The sequence below is a fragment of the Schistocerca serialis genome, chromosome 2, assembly GCF_023864345.2.
Source record: "Schistocerca serialis cubense isolate TAMUIC-IGC-003099 chromosome 2, iqSchSeri2.2, whole genome shotgun sequence".
Lineage (NCBI taxonomy): Eukaryota > Metazoa > Arthropoda > Insecta > Orthoptera > Acrididae > Schistocerca > Schistocerca serialis.
Window position 1 is genome coordinate 887,472,994 of NC_064639.1, and position 19,756 is coordinate 887,492,749.

General features: G+C 47.1%; 1 pseudogene; it reads left to right on the top strand.

Annotated features, from left to right (window-relative positions):
- Positions 1 to 4,123: 4,123 nt before the first annotated feature.
- LOC126456493 (protein DEK-like) lies at positions 4,124 to 5,726 on the top strand (annotated as a pseudogene).
- The last annotated feature ends 14,030 nt before the right edge of the window (positions 5,727 to 19,756 follow it).

Here is a 19,756-nt window from a genome sequence, read left to right on the forward strand (position 1 = left end):
AGATTTCGGGTAATAGGCTAAAGGTGTTGCTATATGAGAGCAGAGATTCTCTCAGTGGGGCACAGTAACCAGCCACTATGGGGTATCCTGGGTGGTTGGGTTTGTGGACTTTAGGAAGCATGTAGAAAGTAGAGTGTGGGGAGTGGTAGGGAGAGAAGAGAGATGGTCTCTGGGGAGAAGTTCTGGGATGGGCCTAAGGATTTGAGGAGAGACTGGAGGTCCTCCTAGATTTCTGGAATGGAGTCATCATGGTAGGGTTTGTAGGTGGATGAATCTGATAGCTGGTGGAGTCCTTCTGCTAGATAATCTTTGTGGTTCAATACAACAGAGGTGGAGCCTTTGTCAACAAGCAGAATTATAAGGTCAGGATCAGTTTTTAGGTGATGGATTGTGGTTCTTTCTGCAAATGTAACATTAGTTTGCATGTCTAGGGAATTAGGGAATGATGAGGAGGCAAGGTTCAAGATTAAGAAATTCTGGAAAGTTAATGGTGCTGGGGGGTTGATCACTGTTAGATGGAGGAGTGAACTGAGTCAGACAAGGTTCAATATTGGTCTTTGGTTGAGTCTGATTGGTAGGTTTGGTGATGAAAAATTGTTCCAATTGTAGGGGTCTGGAGAAGAAGAGAAGATCTTTAACAAGTCCTGCATGATTGAATTTGTGAGTGGGGCAAAAGGAACAGATGGAGGTCATTGTGGAAGGAAGGATGGCAGCCAAAGATGGGTAATTTGATCGTAAGGCCATTTGGGGGGATTCCATGAGCCAAACAACATTGCAGGAACAGTATGTGGGACTGGGTTCTGGCTTGGGATAAGGAAACTTTTCTGTGTTGATGCACATGGGTGGAGCAAGGATTCAAGGCAGTGGAAAAATGCAAAAAAATACACAAATAACTTAGGTGCTGATTACCACATTCATTTCTCTGCCACTTTTCTTGACACCTGCATTACACACAAAGATGGACACCTGCATTACACACAAAGATGGCAAGGCTACCATCAAATTCAACTGTTCCCAATTTTTTGCTGACTTCGAGCCCAATATTTCATTCTTCACAAATATCTCCAAGTCTCTACCAGCTTATAACTAATTACGCCTTGTTCCCTTGATGTCAAAACCTCATAGTCCAATTCTCATTGGAAGTAGAGCCATATGTATATGAGCATTGCAGTTTCGCTATAGTTCTTCCTTTGGATTGTCACACACATGCTGAAATTATGGAAAGAGGTAAATAAATGTGGTATTTAAAATCAACTAAACTGCTCAGTAGAGGAAATGTCACACTATCTGATGATGTGATACCTGTTTGACTATACACTCCTGAACAACTGAATTAGAGACAGCTGTGGAACTAGAGAGAGAGAGATAGAGAGAGAGAGCGCTTTGAAACTTCCTGACAGATGTTTGCCGGGGAAAGGTTTCATGTTTTCGTTCCAATGTGGGACACAGTTTTAATCTGCCAGGAAGTTTCATATTCATAATAGTACCACATTTGATTATAGACAGGCTGCTGGTGCCCAATGCATTGGCGATGCCATCTCCAAGGTCCTGCAGGCACTGGCCTTTCCATGTGCATCTAAGTAAGGGTGTACTGTGATTAGAATGACTGAGAAGAAAAGCTTCCTTTGAGAATCAGCTGCCGTGGCCACATGCTGATGATAGAGGTTGTATCAGCTGTCACAGGCACCTGCCATTTTGCATTGTATCACATTTACATGTCTGCTCAATGCTGGGTAACAAGAACAGATGAGCAAACATGCCATTAAGAGCCACCACCTCACCAAACATTATAGAAGCCACTGGCCCATGTGTGTACTTTGCTACCACGTATCACAGGACACAGCTGTTAGCATGGGAACAAAAACACCGCCATTGGATGAGCTGAGGATGGAAACTGATTGCCCAAACTGATAGGTATCACTAAGCTGTGGTACATTCTGACAGGAGGATATGAGTGTGTCATTGTTCTCTATTGGTGCAACGTGCCACAAGGGTGCAGCAGCGACCGGACACTCGCTGCAGGTAAGGATTTTTTCTGCCCGCCCGTCCACACAATGCACGGCCGAACTGGCTGGGACAAGGGGAGACAGGGCGTGACCGCCAAGCAGTGCGCACGCTTCTGTAACTGTTTTCCTCAATGTAGTCTACAAATACAGTCCACTTTTACCAATCGTGTATGTACTTAATTTTTACCACCTTTCCTTTGCAACGAGTGATATGCATTCGTTTGGACTGTGGAAGGAGCGAGGCAGCACAGAATTTACCGCGCGTTTTGCAGCTGCCTACATTTTGGTCCTCTGGGCCAGATATAACTAGTCGAACATATTCCAGTACAAAAGTTATGTGTTTTGATTTGCATGTACCACGAATTACGAGTATCCAGTTATTGTGGGTTTTTGTGTGATTCTTCGAGATTACCGTACGCTCCGCATGTGTCTTAAGCATCAGCAATGATAAACATCTGTGCTAGAGCTCTCCACGGTACAAATGCTGTGAGAATCGTGTAGTGTAGTGCACCTCAACCCAGCAGACGTCGTGACACAGTCAAGCAGTTCCGACAACACGACACCAGTGCATCAGTAAGCGCCGTCCGTCACTATCTCCGCCAGCAGCTGCAGCCCAGTGAGCGCTCTACAGGTACCATTGTCCTGCTCTGTGAGCAGCCTGGCTCTGTTTCCTTAATCTATCATCCTTTGTGCTAATTTCCTGAAGCATGGATCCTGTCGAGAAATGAAATTTAGTTAAGAAAAGAGCAGTTATCAAGTCACGAGTAACTAGACTCTCCACATTTATTAATAGCTTTCAAGAAGGATCCAATCTCAACGACATCAGAGTAAGGCAGTCACTGCTAAATACAAGCAAGGATGAATACAAAAACATCCAAACTCAGTTAGAGATTAACGATGTAGAAGAGTCTCATGATGCAGACAGACAGTCGTTTGAAGACTTGTGCTTAGATGTAGAATCAAGGATAGCAACACTGCTCCAGTCAAATGTTGTGTTACCACCTAAGTCTGCAAGTTTATGCAGTGCACGTGAAATAAAGCTCCCAGCAATTTCATTACCATAATTCAATGGTAACTAGCAGAATTCATGCACTTCTTCGATACTTTTAAGGCCTTAATTATTAGCAACGAAGCCTTAACTGATGCCCAGCGATATTATTATTTATTGTCATGTGTGTCTGGTGAACCTAGTAAGCTGGTTGAAAACTTGCCAGTTACAGAAGGTAACTTTAAGATTGCATGGGATTTGATCGTTCAAAGGTATAACAATCCCAAGTTAATTGTTGATTTACATGTAAAAGAACTTCTGAATCTGCCTACCATCAAAGTTGAATCTGCTAAGGACCTGCGGATGTTAATTAATCAGATAATGAGAAATCTGAACGCGATTGACATAATGCAGGTTGGCATTCCATTACATGAAATACTGCCCTCGCACATTTTGTTGGATCATATTAGTGTGACTCTGAGGAAACAGTGGGAATGTAAAACAGCTGACACCACGTTTCTGCGTCTGAAAGATCTGGTGGCAGACATTAGAGCTTATTCATCCAGACAAAATGCTGCCCCAGTCCCAGCAGCCGGCAGCGAAGCATACTAAGGCAGAAGGGAACAGTTCTTGACATCCATTTCTCGCGACTGCTCCCGACTGTACGTTCTACAACTCAACGCATCAGCTAAGTAGGTATCTTAAGTTCAAAGAGAGTGACACTGCTAGCAGAATAGACTTCATGAACAGACAAAAACTTTGTTTCAACTGTCTGGGCATGAAGCAGAAGCTGAAGGAATGCTGTGCTGGCAACTGCCGCATTTGTAACAAGCACCACAACACATTATTGCACAAGGAACAAGCCAGTAATAGTGACAGTAGAAACCAAGAAACGGATGTACAACATCAGCAGACATACTGCACAGTGAAAGGAGACCACCAACATGCATAAGTATTATTATCTACTGCACTTGTAAACATCGCCAACAAAATTGGGAAATTGTACAAATGCAGGGCACTTCTTGACAGTGCCTCACAAATGAACTTTATATCTAGGAGCTTAGCAGATTGGATGGGACTAAAGCTCAGTCGGCATTCGATACCAATAAGTGGCATCAGCGACGTTCAAATGGCAGAATCGTCGCACATTTGCAGTGTGTACATTTCCTCAAGAGTTGCTGACTATAGCACACATGCTGTCTGTGCATTACTGCCGTGTATAATAGGGCCACTGCCAACAACATCTCTTGAAACCACCTCCTGGCAGCTTCCTAAGCACGTAAGGTTAGCAGACCCATCATTTAACAAACCTGTTGAGATTGCTCTTCTGCTTAGAGATGCACTGCAGCCTGGTCAACTGAAAAGAGATAACCACCCAACCTTACAGGAAACATCATTTGGTTGGATTGTGTCAGGAAAGATACCTCTTCATTCAGTTAAGTCCAATGCTCGAAGAGTATTGTCGTGCCTTGCATGCAATACCAGCCTTAACATTCAGGTTGAAAGGTTCTGGCAGCAAGAAAAAACGAAGTCTGTTTCTGTGCACAACAAAGAAGAAAGTGAAGAAGAGGATGGTGGTGAGGATGACGAGGATTTTGACGGAGAAAACGGCAAGTCGGGGGATGAAACAGTTCCATTGCTGTATCAAACCCTGGAAATATCAGGTGCAAGAGAGAGAAAAGGTGGAAAGATTCACAGAAGAATTCAATGAGCTTAAAGAAATGGAGGCAATTGAAATACCAAAAGGCAAAGGAACTCCCCTGGGTGAAATACCAAGAACTGATGCATTTCTCAAGAAATTCAAGGCTGATGCTCTAAAGCAGCTTCACAGAATTCTGTTCAACAGAGTTGGGAAGGTCGCTCTTGTGGGAAACAACATACGGAAATTCTATTGGTTTGACTTTGAAAAATGGTCGGACCAGTATGAAAAGAAGAAACACATTCTGAGCAAGATTGAAGTGAGTGTCTTGAAAACAATTTGTTGTATTTTAGACGTTGAAAAAAAAAAAAAAAAAAAAAAGGAAAATGTGATGAACTTGTACAGAGAATTTTAACATTTTTGTTAGAGCCCAAAGGCCCTGGAGCACCTGTTCCTGACAGCAGACCAAAGCGCTCTACAGCCCAAAAGGCCAACAACAAGAGATATTCAGAATCGGAAAATGAAACAGAGAAACGAACACCACGTTCAAAGAGGGCTAAAGCGCATAGAAAGAGCTTAAGGGGAGATTCATCGGATGGCGAAGACAACATGGATTAAGAAAAAAGGACCTTCCGAAATCAGAAAATAAAGTAACAGACAAAGAAAAGGAAAGGGATAAGGAAGATGTAAAAGATGAACCTGATAAAGAAGCTAGCAGTGATGATTTAGAATCCAAATCAAAATCAAAGGAAGGTCACAGAAGCCAATCTAAAAAAGACATCCAAGAAGGCCAATGCTAAAAAGACTCCAAACAAAAAGGCGGAGAAGAAATATTCAGCTAAAAAACAGAAATCCTCTCTTAAGAGTGATGTCGGGTTGATCTGAAGACGAACCCCTCTCAAAAAAGACAAAGGCACCACCTACAGATGAAGAAATAAAGTTGTATGTCAAAGAATTTTTGGAGTGAGCTAACCTCGAAGAAATAACAATGAAGACTGTTTGTAACCAAGTATATGCTCATTATCCATGTTTTGACTTGGCACACAAGAAGGATTCATTAAAGTATATGTAAAAATCATTGATATCTACATGAAGAATATGCTGCTGCAAGTTTTAGTGATTATTGTACTTGCAATTCATATACATCTTGCAGAATATTATGCAATTTTAAATAAAAATGACCACAGAGAGAGAGAATGTTATTTGACTTGGTTATTTGATTTGGTTTATAAAGTAGCAATAAATAATCTCTTGCAGCTATAAAACCAAAAAACTTTAATAGAAATACCATGGGAATGAGTCCAGGTGCCTACTGAAGTGTGCATGTTTGTTTCAATGCTTCAACATTCTACATTAATAGAACTGTATACTTTTAAGAGCAATTTTAAATTACTTTTATTAGCGGAAGCTTTTTCATTTTACTGATAAATTTTAGAAGCTTATTATTAATGTAATATTCCAGAGAAGTTATATCCCATCAGTTTCTTCAGACCTTGATGTTCCATACAAAAGCACCCCATGACTCTTCTTCATAAGTGTCATGTCACTAAACTAATAGTCATGAACGAGCATCTTCGTTTGTTTCATACAGAATCTCAGCTGCTGTTAGCAAGCCTCCTGACAACCTAGATGAATTCTCGTACCTTACTCCATGCCATTTTCTTATTGGTGAACCGTAAACAACTGTCCCAGAGCCAGGCTTGCTTTCAGAGCCATCATCCAGGTTGTCAAGATGGCAGCTCATCTAACAGTGCAAGCAGCACATCTGGAAATGGTGGTCAAGGGATTACCTATCACAACTACAATAGAGAACTGACTGGTGATCAACAAAGGACAATCTACAGCCAGGTACATTGGTTCTACTGAAGGAAGACAATGTGCCACCTGTCGTGTGGCAGTCTGGGGTCATTGTTGGTGCACATCCTGGTCCTGATGGTATGGTATGAGTTGTTTCAGTGCACACAGCAATGGGAACTTATTAACGACCACTGTCGAAGATCTGTGTTGTTCCACAAGAAACATAGACTCTAGTGCACATCAATATCAAATTACTAACTGAAGTGTTTCTTTTGTTTACAGTGGACAATTTCTTCATTTTATTTCCTTGTTTGTGCTGCATGTGGCTATTTGTATTTAGTGCAATTTATATGCGGAATGCTCTCTATTGGTGCAGCAGCGACCGGACGCTCGCTGCAGGTAAGGATTTTTTCTGCCCACCTGTCCACACAATGCACAGCCGAACTGGCCGGGACAAGGGGAGACGGGCCGTGACCGCCAAGCAGCAAGCACACTTCTGTAACTGCGTTTCTCGATGTAGTCTACAAATACAGTCCACTTTTACCAATCATGTATGTACTTAATTTTTACCACCCTTTCTTTGCAACGAGTGATATGCATTCATTTGGACTGTGGAAGGAGTGAGGCAGCACAGAATTTACCGTGCATTTTGTGGCTGCCCACAGTCATAAAACATGAGTTGATGCACAGTGCAGACTTTCACTCCCCATTTTTTTGTATCTTTGGTGTTATCCATTATATGGACATACCCCGCACATTTACTGGCAAACAGTGTGATCCTACAGGATCAAATAAAATTCAGTGCACTGTTTTTGTGCCTCATATTTTGTATTCTAGTGCTGGAGGCATCATCAGAGGCTATAGAAACTCGATGGTTCCAAACTGGAACAAGCTCAGAAAGCCAAATTGTTTATACATATCCATGCAATAGTCTGGTTGTGACATTGTCAGAGTGATCCCTAAGACTGCGGAATTATGCCAGTGTGTTTTGTGGAACTTAAGTGCAGAAGAATTGATGATGTTTGCTTTACATAAAACTAAAGCCATTAGCTTGTGTAATTTCAGTCCTCTTCCTTTTCTGTTAAAATTGTTGTTGTAGCTTTGAATTTCTAGGGCCTCTATGTACATACTAGCATAGTAATAATCGGACCTTAATAAAACTCTGGGATTGAAGAAACATAGTTGATGGTTCAATTGTCCCACTGCATGATCTACTGCCGATTTGTCTGTGTTGCTCAGACAGCAATTATTATTATTGTATTTTTGAAAGCAAACATCAATAACTTTTCCACTATACAAGATTCATGGCACTTCAGTGTGACTCAGAATATTAGGAAGCTCTGTGAAGACATTATAACCTGACTGTTGTATTATAAGTTTAAACAATTCAACTTACTGAACTTATTTAAAATTAGAACTGCTAACTGAGATCTTGTAGCATCTGATGAGGTCTCCAGTGTTAGGAGACAAAACAGTAACCACAGAAATTTGCCTTAGCACACACCATATTGCCTACAGGATAAAAAATCACTCAAGATCTCATTTTTCTAGCATCATCCCAATGTAAATTTGACCCTTGTCCTTTCTCTCTGCACTCCAGGGGACTCAGAGCTCTTTTGTGAGTAAGTTCTTCACTACCATGGGGCCCCAGCCTCTGCAGGATTACTTACTTTCCGTGCTGCAAGTATATACTTCCACTATCTCTCTGCCTCTCCATTGGATACTTTTCTTGATACAGACCCCTCTTGGACCCGGTTTATGATTTGGTACTCAAGTTGCCACTTCTGGCATTTTCTACAACTTTTCATTAATGGTCCCCATTATTGGGTTTGACTTGCCACAAATTTTCAAAATGCTCCACAAGTGTGGATCATGTAGGGGAGGTCGCTCAGTGCAATGTATGCTCCACCTTTGTGCCTTTCCATCTTTGCACCCTTCCCTTTAATACGGGAGTACACCCAAAACCCAGCACAGTAGCCATCCCATTTTGTGTGTGTGTGTGTGTGTGTGTGTGTGTGTGTGTGTGGGTGGGTGGGTGGGTGGGTGAGGGGGGGGGGGGGGGGAGGGGGGCAAGTACCGGCATGGTGGTAGGCCCCTGATCACAAAGGAATCACACTGTTGGTGCCTGAGCTGAAAGCTCTCCATGTATGCCAGGGAGTATGTGCCCATCATGACCGGGTCATGGGGACTCTGAGCAACGGATTACTGGCTGATTTGCCGTTGCTGAGACTGGGTGGAGCCCATGGAGAGAGCCCCTATCTGGAATGGGTGGCACCATGGCATATGAGCAACCGACAAAGCAGATGAAGTTATCTCCCACTGGTGGTCATGTGGCCCCAGCAGTCTCTATGGAAGGAAAGTCCTCATTTAATGCAGAGAGATATGACCCTAAAATGTTCTCTGTCCTGGGCACACTGTGGGAGGAACATAGGGCTAAGCAATAAGCAGAGAAATACTCCCCCCAATTCTTGGTTTACACAAAGACTGATGGGGATCCCCCGCCCAGTCATGGGTGCCACTCACTTGTAACAAGCTGGGCAACATACTGGTGACTGTCATTTCCTATAGTAGTCTGAATATGGTTTAGGGTGTCATTTTCCACTGAAACTTGCTCTTGCAAGCTGATGAAGAGCTACGTGCGAACTTGAAGCAATGGGATGTACACTTTGTCTGTTGTGTCCACAAGGGGCCAAAGAAAAATAGGGTTGCTACCGGCACCTTTATCTTGGCCTTTCAGGGTGATTCAATCCCTGAAAACATAGCTGTGATGGTATACCGACGCAGTGTGAAACTACGTCACCCTCCCTTCCCCCCACCATGTGGTGCTTCAAGTGTTTGAAATTCAGGCACATGTCTACATGTTACAATGCTAGCCCCCATCTGTTGAGATTGTGCACGACAGATGCATGTGAATGCTCCATATACCCCTCCCCCCGTCTGTATCAATTGTGGAAAGAGCCACTCCTCCCTGTTTGCCAGATTACACCATTTTCCAGAGAGAGAAGAAACTACAAGAATATAAGACTCTGGACAAACTAACTTACAGCCGGCACGGTAGCTCAGCGTGTTCGGTCAGAGGGTTAGCTGCCCTCTGTAATAAAAAAAAAACTGAGTTAATTGATCAACAACGAACTTAAAAGGATGTCTTACGACATCCGCCCCGAGCAGATGCAATGAACAAAAGCAAACAAAATGAGATTAAAAAAAAAAAATCTTACTAAGAGGCCAAGAAGTAATACAAGATGTTGCACACATCATGTGTAACAGTGTCGTTTGCTACAGCTATGATGACGTCGCCCCCTTCGCCAATTGCACTCATACCTGTTATACCTCCTACAGTGGGCTCTGAGGGCTGGTCAACCGTGGCTGCCCCCCTGATGGTTGCGGACTCTCCTCTTGCTGCTTCCCCCACACCTACTTTAGTTTCATTGGTTTCCCACCCATTGGGGACATTATTCCCAGTTTCCCAGCCAGAGACAAATCACCTTCCTCTGGCTTCTCTGTCCAGGAAAGGGTCCCTTGGGACATTTCCTTGCAAGGTATCTCCCAGTCTCCAACTGTTCACCAAACCAGTGGCTGAAGGAGCCACAAGCTGCTGGTCGCAGGGCTTCACAATTATCATCATTACCCCTCGAGGCCCCAGGTTGTACCACACAACAAAACCCAGAACCTCTATGTGTTGATGCACTAACATCTCAATCAGTGGCAGCAAGTGACCCTAGGGCATGCCTGCCTCCTGGATCCTTTCATGGTCTCACAGTGCACTGACAACATTATTCTTCAGTGGTATTGTTGCAGTGTTTTCCACAACCCAGCTGAGCTTCCCTTGCCTTCTGTATAGCCCTTTAGGAGACTTGGTTTACATCTCCCTGGACCCTGGCCATTCGTGGATACTGGGGATATTGTAAGAATTGTTCTACCTATGGTGGATGTCGAGCAGTGTTTGCCCATAAGTTCTGGACACACTACATAATGAACTTGTGCCTCTTAATACTGCTTTAGAGGCTGTGGCTGTTTGGGTAAGTGCATTTCAGGATATTACAATCTGCAATGTTTCCTCCCTCCCAATGGTGAAGTGTCTCAGAACATATTGACTACAGCGGTTTACAGCTTCCCCCACCTTTCCTAATCTTGGGTGATTTCAATGCCCACAATCGTTTGTGGAGTGGAACAATAATCACTGGCCATGGTAAAGACCTCAAAAACTTTTTGGCACAACTTGACCTCTGTCTCTTGAATGCTGATGCCCCCACATGCTTCAGTGTGTCGCACAGAACTTTCTTGATCATTGAACTGTCCATCTGTAGCCCTTGTCTTCTCCCATCCATACACTGGAGATGCCACAATGACCTTTGTGGTAGTGACCATTTCCTGTCACTCCCTGAGCATCACTCCCTGGATGCCTGCCCAAATGGGCTCCCAACAGTGTTGACTGGAGTCCTTTCACTTCTGCTGTCGCCATTGGCTCCCTGCCACATGGAGATTTCGAGTAGGCAGTCCAGAACACAATTACAGCTATTCTTTTGGCAGCTGATTTAGCAATCTCCTGTTCCTCGGGACAGCCCCGACAGAAGACAGTACCTTGGTGGTCATCAGAAATCGCAGAGGCTATTAGAGATCGTAGGCGGGCTCTGCAATGCCATAAGCGGCACCTGTCGATGGAGCACCTCATTGCCTTTTAGCAGCTTCCTGTCTGGGTCCACTACCTAATAAAACGATGGAAGCAAGAATGCTGGGAATGGTACATTTCAATCACTGGACCACATACCTGTCCTTCGCCCCCTGCGGGTCCAGGAGCTAGAATAGGCCCGAGGTATTCCTGCCTGTCGTATAAGGCGACTAAAAGGAGTTTCACATGTTTCAGCCTTCATGTGATGGTCCCCTGTAGGGTTTGACCTACATTCTTCAAAATATTCCCGAAGAGCAAGCCAATTGGGGAAGGGCCCCTTACAAGGTGCATCGTGTCCATTGTGCATTGAGATCTTTAGCCCACTTTCTCATTATCGCATTGCAGTCCCAACCATTCTCCATCTCTTGGGTGGGGACACCTTCCTGGGTGAATTTTCCACGATGCACTGTGCAGTGTCGATTTCTGTGTTGACAATGACCACAGATTTCTTTGCACCTGATATCCAGCACGGTAGCCAGTCCATTGTGATGGGGCCGCCATGTACCCTGTTGGTTGTGGCCGCCTGACCACACAGGGATCGCTCTGCTGATGCCTGTGCTGTTAACTTGTAACACTGCGCTTTGGGGCACGATACTCATTAAAGCCTGTACTATGGTAAGTTGACGGGCTTCACCTTATGAGAAAGGATTTTTGTATAGAAATTGACCACGTGTACCTGAATGGAGGCAAATCAGACTTACACCCACTCTGTAATAACTATGATACGTCAAGCAAGTCCGAAATGCAACTACATGTCAGGATGGACAAGAAACAACACAGAATATGCTACCAATTTGCTAATAATATGGTCGCCAGCCTAATTAGGCATTAACTGAGTTTCTTCCCTGTACAAGTTGATGTACGTTCATACAAAACAACATGTAATAACACTGCATAATATGGTAAATTTTAGAACCAGAAAATCTACTGAACTGATAATTTCACTTTCTGTACTAATATGGATAAACCATAAATACATAACATTACACTATAATGTTTACTACAAAACTCCGTACTGTCTATTGATCTGATTAAAATCAGGCATAGGTTACCCTAGAAATAGCACTTTCGAAACACACACACAATGTCAATTTTGATAAAGGTAAAACACTGATAAATTTTGGTTTCTATTTTGGCTTTGACTTTGCTGGTCAAATCAGTTTAGAACACTTCAGAATTCAAATGAATAAAAAAAGGGGAGGGGGGGGGGCCCTGAAACTGTTATGATCACTGTATTAAAACAATTAATTACTGAAATCATTATGCCCTCAAGATTTCCAATATATGATTTACTACTCTTTTTGTCTTATTTCCTACTCATTTAAATACCATTATATCTGTCTCGAAATAATTAAGCTTCATTACTAAATCAATATCAAAATTATCTTCCAACTTTGTCAGACCTTTGTTATTCGTCTATTAGTTCATTAACAAAAAAAGTTCTTTAAACATCATTCTAACATAGCTAGGTCTGCAGGTAATTATTATTAACATAAACTTTAATTCTTCATTTCGGGACACTCGGATTGCGCAACGTTTGGAAAGGACCCTGTCTAGGTTAGTTGTGAGGATAATTAAATGATAGGACTGCTCTGGTAAAATTTAAGTTGTTATTGAACAGTATGGAACAAAAGTAACACTGGTCCACACGAATACAGTACTAAAAGTTTCAACCTGTTTGTATCGATGTGGCAGTTGGCGGGCGGCGAGGCACAGAGCACGCATGCAACCACAGCAATGGCTCTTGATGTATCGGCACTTTACTTCTTTATAGCGTCGCAATACTTTTCCATTTAGTGCCTATGGAATTTTGCCATGCTGTATAGGCGTCGGAACGGCATATCCGAGGCTCAATGAAACTACGTCTTCCAGGAGAGCCTCCTCGATCCAGAACGTGTTGCTCAGACCAATGCCCAACTCCGACTACTACTGCTGAGCCCGTTATGCCGTGCAGTGCCTGTGTGCATTTTCCCTCGCTCGCCTGCCATCCACCTTTTACCGCACCCCTACAGACAGGGTATTCACCCGAGGTTTTGCATTCTACATATCCTAATACATTGCCTATGTATCGACCAGACGCACAATTACAATTTTAACATCTTACAATAGTTTCAATGTTTCTTACATTTCAATTCTGTTATAATATTGCTTGAAATTTGACATAAACATTAATATTCACATCGAAAATTGTTTACAGTTTCTTTAACATAATGACATTAGACAAAAAAGAAATGAAATCAGAACATTGATTACACTAATTTATCGAAAATCAGAAGAAAAAATTATTATATGTACAATAGTACAGCATTGTTGTTGTTACAAACTCACCATGTACGCCAAGGGGTAGATGCCCATCCCCCTGGGGCATCGGGACTCCCAGCAATGGCCATCATGCCAGGTAGCCTTTTGCTGCGGCTGGGTGGCGCCCATGGGGAGGGCTCCTGGTCAGAGTGGGTGTCATCAGGGCGGATGACGCACAATGAAGCATAGTCCATTGTCTCTTGCTGGTGGTGAAACACCAGCAGTCTCTACGCGATCATGAGCTCAATTCAACACACAGAAGTATGACCCCAAATCGTTCCCCTCCCTGGCCAAGCCATGGGAGGAACGTCAGGCTAAGGATGGCAGCAGATCTTATTCGCCCCAGTGCCTTGTATGTTCGAGAGCTGATGGGGAATCTTTCGTGGCAACGAAACCTCAGTCTTTTGTTGAGCATTTAAAGGACAAGTTCGCGGAGGTGGAGTGCTTGTCCATAATGAGATCTGGGTCAGTCTTGATCAAAACAGCATCCTCCACCCAGTCACGGGAGTTACTTACTTGTGACAAGCTGGGGGATGTTTCTGTAACCATCACGACCTATAAGAGCTTAAATATGGTCCAGGATATCATATTTCACAGAGATCTTCTTTTGCAGTCCGACAATGAGCTGTGCACCAATTTAGAGCGGTGAGGTGTACATTTCGTCCAGTGTGTCCACCGGGATCCAAATGATAATCATGTTGCCATTGGTGCCTTCATCTTGGCCTTTGAGGGAGATACATTGACCAAGAAGGTCAAGGTGATGGTCTATCAATGTGATGTAAAGCCCTATTTCCCTCCCCCAATGTGGTGCTTTAAGTGCTGGAAGTTCAGCCATATGTCTTCCCACTGTACTTCCAGCATCACATGCCGAGATTTCAGATGCTCATCACATCCCAATACTCCATGTGCCCCGCCTCACATCTGTGTCAACTGTGGAGAGCACCATTCACCTTGCTCGCCTGACTGCAGGATTCTCCAGAAAGAAAGGAAAATCATGGAGTACAAGACCCTGGACCGACTGACCTACACCCCCTGTGAGTTCGGGGGTAAGAATAGGCCCACGGTATTCCTGCCTGTCGCAAGAGGCGACTAAAAGGAGTCTCCAACGTTTCGGCCTTAATGTGATGGTCCCCTCTTGGGTTTGACCTCCCTTTTTCCAAATTTCTGTTGTTAGTGTGTGCCATTTGGGGAAGGACACCTTACGTGGTGTTTTTCTCTTGGTTTATCATGCACCACCATCTTGCTTGCTACCTATTGTCGTGTGGCGGGATTTACACCCAATGTCTTCTGGGTTGCCTCCTTCTCGTCTTGTGCGCAATCCCCTTCTTAGTGCCCCCGACAACAGTGGACCCTTTCAACACCTAAAATCCAGCACGGTAGCCAGTCCGTTGTGGTGGGGTCGTCATGTACCCTCTTGGTGGTAGCCCCCTGACCACGCAGGGATTGCACTACAGATGCCAGAGCTGTTTCCTCCCCACGCATGCCAAGGAGTATGTGCCTATCTTGTCTGGGGCACGGGGACTCCAGGCAACGGGATATTGGCCAGGTACCCATTGCTTTGGCTGGGTGGCGCCCTTGGGGAGAGCCCTCGTTCGGAGTAGGTGGCATCTGGGCGGATGTGGCGCAATGAAGCGCAATAAATCACACCAAGCTGGTGGTCGCACAGCCACCAGCATCTCTAAGCGAGGCAGAGTTGACTTTGATGCTGCGCAATATGACCCTCAGTCGTTCCCTTCGTTGGCTGCGCCGTGGGAGGGACGCCGATCTAGTGCCAAGCGGGAGCCTTATGTCCCACAATACCTTGTCTGCAGCAGGACTGATGGTGACTCCTTTCTTATGACGAAGCCTCTGTTTTTTGTGGAGCACCTGGAGGATAAGTTTGGGGAAGTGGCGGGGTTGTCTAAAATGAGGAATGGGTCCATCCTCCTCAAGACGTCCTCCCCAGCCCAGTCACGAGCGTTGCTCTTGTGTGATAAGCTGGGTGACGTCCCTGTTACCGTCGCTCCCCACAGTAGCTTAAATATGGTCCAGGGGATTATTTACCATCGTGACCTATTGTTACAATCCGATGACGAGCTGAGAGCCGACTTGGAACGACGTGGTGTACATTTTGTCTGTCGTGTACACAGAGGACCCAAGACTAACAGGGTGGCCACCGGTGCCTTTATCTTGGCCTTCGAGGGTGATGTCTTGCCCGAGAAGGTCAAGGTAATGGTTTACCATTGTGACGTCAAGCCATACGTGCCTCCCCCGATGCGGTGCTTCCAGTGCTGGAAGTTTGGGCATATGTCCTCCCGTTGCCCATCCAGCGCCACATGTCGAGATTGCGGACGCCCCTCTCATCCCGATTCTCCATGTGCGACTCCGCCTGTGTGTCAACTGTGGGGAGCACCACTCTCCTTGCTCGCCGGATTGCCCCGTTCTTCATAAGGAGTGGAAGATAATGGAATTTAAGACCCTGGACCGGCTTACTTATCAAGAGGCCAAACTGAAATTTGAAAAGTTGTATCCTGCTTCCCTTCGAACATCTTATGCTGCAGCCACGTTATCGTCGCCCTCGTGAGCGGCGGTTGTCGCCTCATCTGTGCCGCCTTCAGTGGGCCCTCGGGGCCGTGCATCTCTGTCTGCCCCCATCGTGTCTGGGGGCAAGCCTTCCTCTGTTGCCCCCTTAGCAGTTGGGGGCAAACCCTCTTCTGTCGCTCCCCCCACGCTTGCTTCGGGAGTGACATCTGCTCCAAAACCGGGGGGCTTGATCCCTCCCCCTTCTTCTCCGCCGGCATTGACTCTGCCGGTTCCTCTCTTGCGGAAGGGGTCCCTAGAGGCTCTCCCTTCCTCCGTTTCTTCTCCTACTCAGCCGGATGTCTGCCAGTGGCTGAAGGTTCCGCCACCTGCAGGTCGTAGGGCTTCTGCGTCGTCGTCAGCTTCCAACGCTCCTTCAGAGAAGCTCTCCCAGCCCTCTAACCCTAAGGACAGACGCGAGAAGAGGGAACGGAATGTGTCCAAGAAGAAGGACGTTCCGGCGGTTTCAGTACCGCCTGCTATAAATAGTTCTGGTTCCGGAGATGAGGTGGAGATCTTCGCCTCTGCCGCGGATCTCGCCCTCACAGAACCCTCGGGGGCCTTTTCTATGGACACAGCTGTCTCTCCCCCGGTGGCGGCAGTTGGCTCTGAGGCGCCGTCTGCCTCTTAGTCGCCTTCACGCCCTCCCAGTCCCTTCCTGCTTCCATTCTCCAGTGGAACTGCGGCGGTTATTTCCGCCACCTGCCTGAGCTCTGGATGCTTCTGAGTGTTTCCCCTGTTCTCTGCATTGCTCTGCAGGAAACTTGGTTTCCAGCAATGCGGACCCCCACCCTTCGTGGTTATCGGGGATACTATAAGAACCGCGCTGCCTGTCAACGAGCGTCTGGTGGGGTTTGCCTCTTTGTTCACCACTCTGTCTGTAGCTCGCCAGTACCCCTTCTGACACCTTTAGAGGCAGCCGCTGCCAGGGTTGAGCTCTCGCCGGCTATTACTGTTTGCTCTGTTTACGTTCCTCCAGATGGGGAGCTGCCCCGACATGTCTTGGCTGCGCTGCTGGCTCAACTCCCGCCACCATTGCTGCTTCTGGGCGATTTCAATGCCCGCAACCCTCTATGGGGTGGGACTGTCTCTGATGACCGTGGTCGTGCTGTGGAGCATGTGTTGGCTCAGCTCGACCTTAGCCTCTTGAACACCGGTGCTCTCACGCATTTCAGTGTGGCCCATGGCTCATTCTCGGCCATCGATCTCTCTCTTTGCAGCCCCGGACTTGTCCCATCCCTCCACTGGAGAGTGCATCCTGACCTGTGTGGTAGTGACCATTTTCCCATCTATTTGTCACTGCCCCAGTATCATTTTTCTGGGCGCCTGCCCCGCTGGGCTCTCAACAGGGCTGACTGGCCGGCTTTTACTTCCGCTGCAACCATTGCGTCTCCCCCACAGGGTGACATTGACGAGGTGGTCCGTGTCTTGACCACGTCAATCATTTCTGCGGCCGAGGCTGCCATCCCCCGCTCTTCTGGTCTCCCCCGGAGGAAGGCTGTACCCTGGTGGTCGCCGGAGATTGCTGAGGCTATTCGCGACTGTAGGCGGGCTCTCCAGCGTCATAGGCGGCACCCATCTCTGGAGACCCTCATCGCCTTTAGGAGGCTCCGTGCCTTGGCCCGTCGTCTTATTGCACGGCGTAAGCAGGAGTGCTGGGAGAGGTATATCTCATCCTTGGGCTCCCGTGTCTCTCCCTCGCTCGTGTGGTCCCGGATCCGACGGATTTGTGGATACCGGACCCCTATGGGTGTCCCTGGGATCTCCCTGGACGGAGCTGTTTGCACGGACGCTGCCGCCATTGCTGAACACCTTGCATGCACTTTGCTACGAGCTCTGTGACTGCCACTTACCCCCCCCGCCTTTCGCTCTCTAAAGGGGCGAGCCGAGCAGACGCCGTTATCATTCCACACGCGTCGTTCTGAAAAATACGATGCTCCTTTCAGCGAGAGGGAATTCCTCGCTGCCCTCGCCGATTGCCGCATTTGGAGCGAGGGCGTGTTCCCGTCGCAATGGCGAGAGGGTGTTATTGTCCCCATCTTGAAGCCCGGTGCTGACCCACTGGCAGTGGACAGCTATCGTCCCATTACACTCACCAATGTTTTGTGCAAATTGCTCGAACGTATGGTGGGGCGGCGTTTGTGTTGGGTCCTTGAGTCGCGCGGTCTCCTCGCTCCATCCCAGGGTGGCTTCCGTCGGGGCCGGTCTGCTGCGGACAATTTGGTACGGCTGGAATCTGCTATCCGTACGGCCTTTGCCTGACGTCAGCATCTCGTTGCTGTATTTTTTGATCTGCGGAAGGAGTATGACACCACATGGAGGCATCACATCCTTGCTACGTTGCATGAGTGGGGTCTTCATGGTCAGCTCCCGGCTTTTCTTCAAACCTTTTTATTGCGCCGCTCTTTCCGGGTGCAAGTCAGTGCCGCCTCTAGTTCATCTTATATACAGGAAAATGGGGTCCCGCAGGGCTCGGTGTTGACCGTCTCCTTATTTCTAGTGGCCATTAATGGTCTGGCTGCAGCCATGGGGTCGTCGGTGTCTCCTTCTTTGTATGCCGACGACTTCTGTATCTCATTTACCTCAACGACTACGGGCGTCGCCAAACACAGACTGCAAGTCGCCGTTTGCAAGGCAGCATCATGGGCTCTGACTCATGGTTTTCAGTTCTCTGCAGCCAAGACTCGAGTTATGCACTTCTGCAGTCGTCGGACGGTCCACCCTCATCCTGAACTTTACCTCGACGGCCACCTCCTTGAAGTGGTGGACACTAGCCGCTTCTTTGGACTCGTCTTTGATGCCCGGCTCACGTGGACTCCTCATATTACTCAGCCGAAGCAAAAGTGCTGGCGGCATCTCAACGCCCTCCGCTGCCTGAGCCACACGTCTTGGGGTGCAGATCGCTGCACGCTGTTGCGATTGTACAGAGCCCTTGTGCAGTCCAGGCTTGATTATGGGAGCCTGGCCTATGGGTCTGCATCACCCTCAGTGTTGACGATGTTGGACCCCATACACCACTGTGTGGTTCGGCTTGCAACTGGCGCTTTCCGTACGAGCCCCGTGGATAGTCTACTGGTGGAGACTGGGGTTCCCCCGCTGCGGATTCGCCGCCATCGACTGCTCGCCGACTATGCTGTCCACGTGCATAGCTCGCCGGGCCACCCCAATCATCACCTGCTTTTCCCTGCCATGGTCCTCCATCTGCCCGACCAGCGACCTCGGTCTGGGCTTTCCATAGCTGTCCGCGTCCAGCCCTGCTGTCAGAACTGGGGTCATTCCCTCTTCTGCCTCCCTTCCGGGTCCGTGCACCTACGCCTCCCTGGTGTTTGCCCCAGCCGTCCATCCGTCTGGACCTGGCACAGGGACCCAAGGACTCGGTTCTGCCTGTGGCCCTCCGTCGCCGTTTTCTTGCGCTCCTCACCTCATTTTCGTGCTGTGAGACTGTTTACACTGATGGTTCCCTGGTTGATGGTCGCACTGCCTATGCTTTTGCTCACGCTGCCCATGTTGAACAGCGCTCCTTGCCGGCTGGCTGCAGTATTTTTACTGCAGAGCTGGTGGCCATATTGTGCGCTCTTGAGCATATGCGTTCCTGCTCAGGTACGTCCATCGTCATCTGCAGTGACTCCCTGAGCAGCCTCCAGGCCATCGACCGCTGCTATCCCTCTTCTCCTCTGGTATCCTCTATTCGGGAGTCTGTTTCCGCCATCACTCGCTCTGGTCGTTCGGTGGTCTTTGTTTGGACGCCAGGTCACGTTGGCATCCTGGGGAACGAACGTGTCGACAGGCTGGCCAAA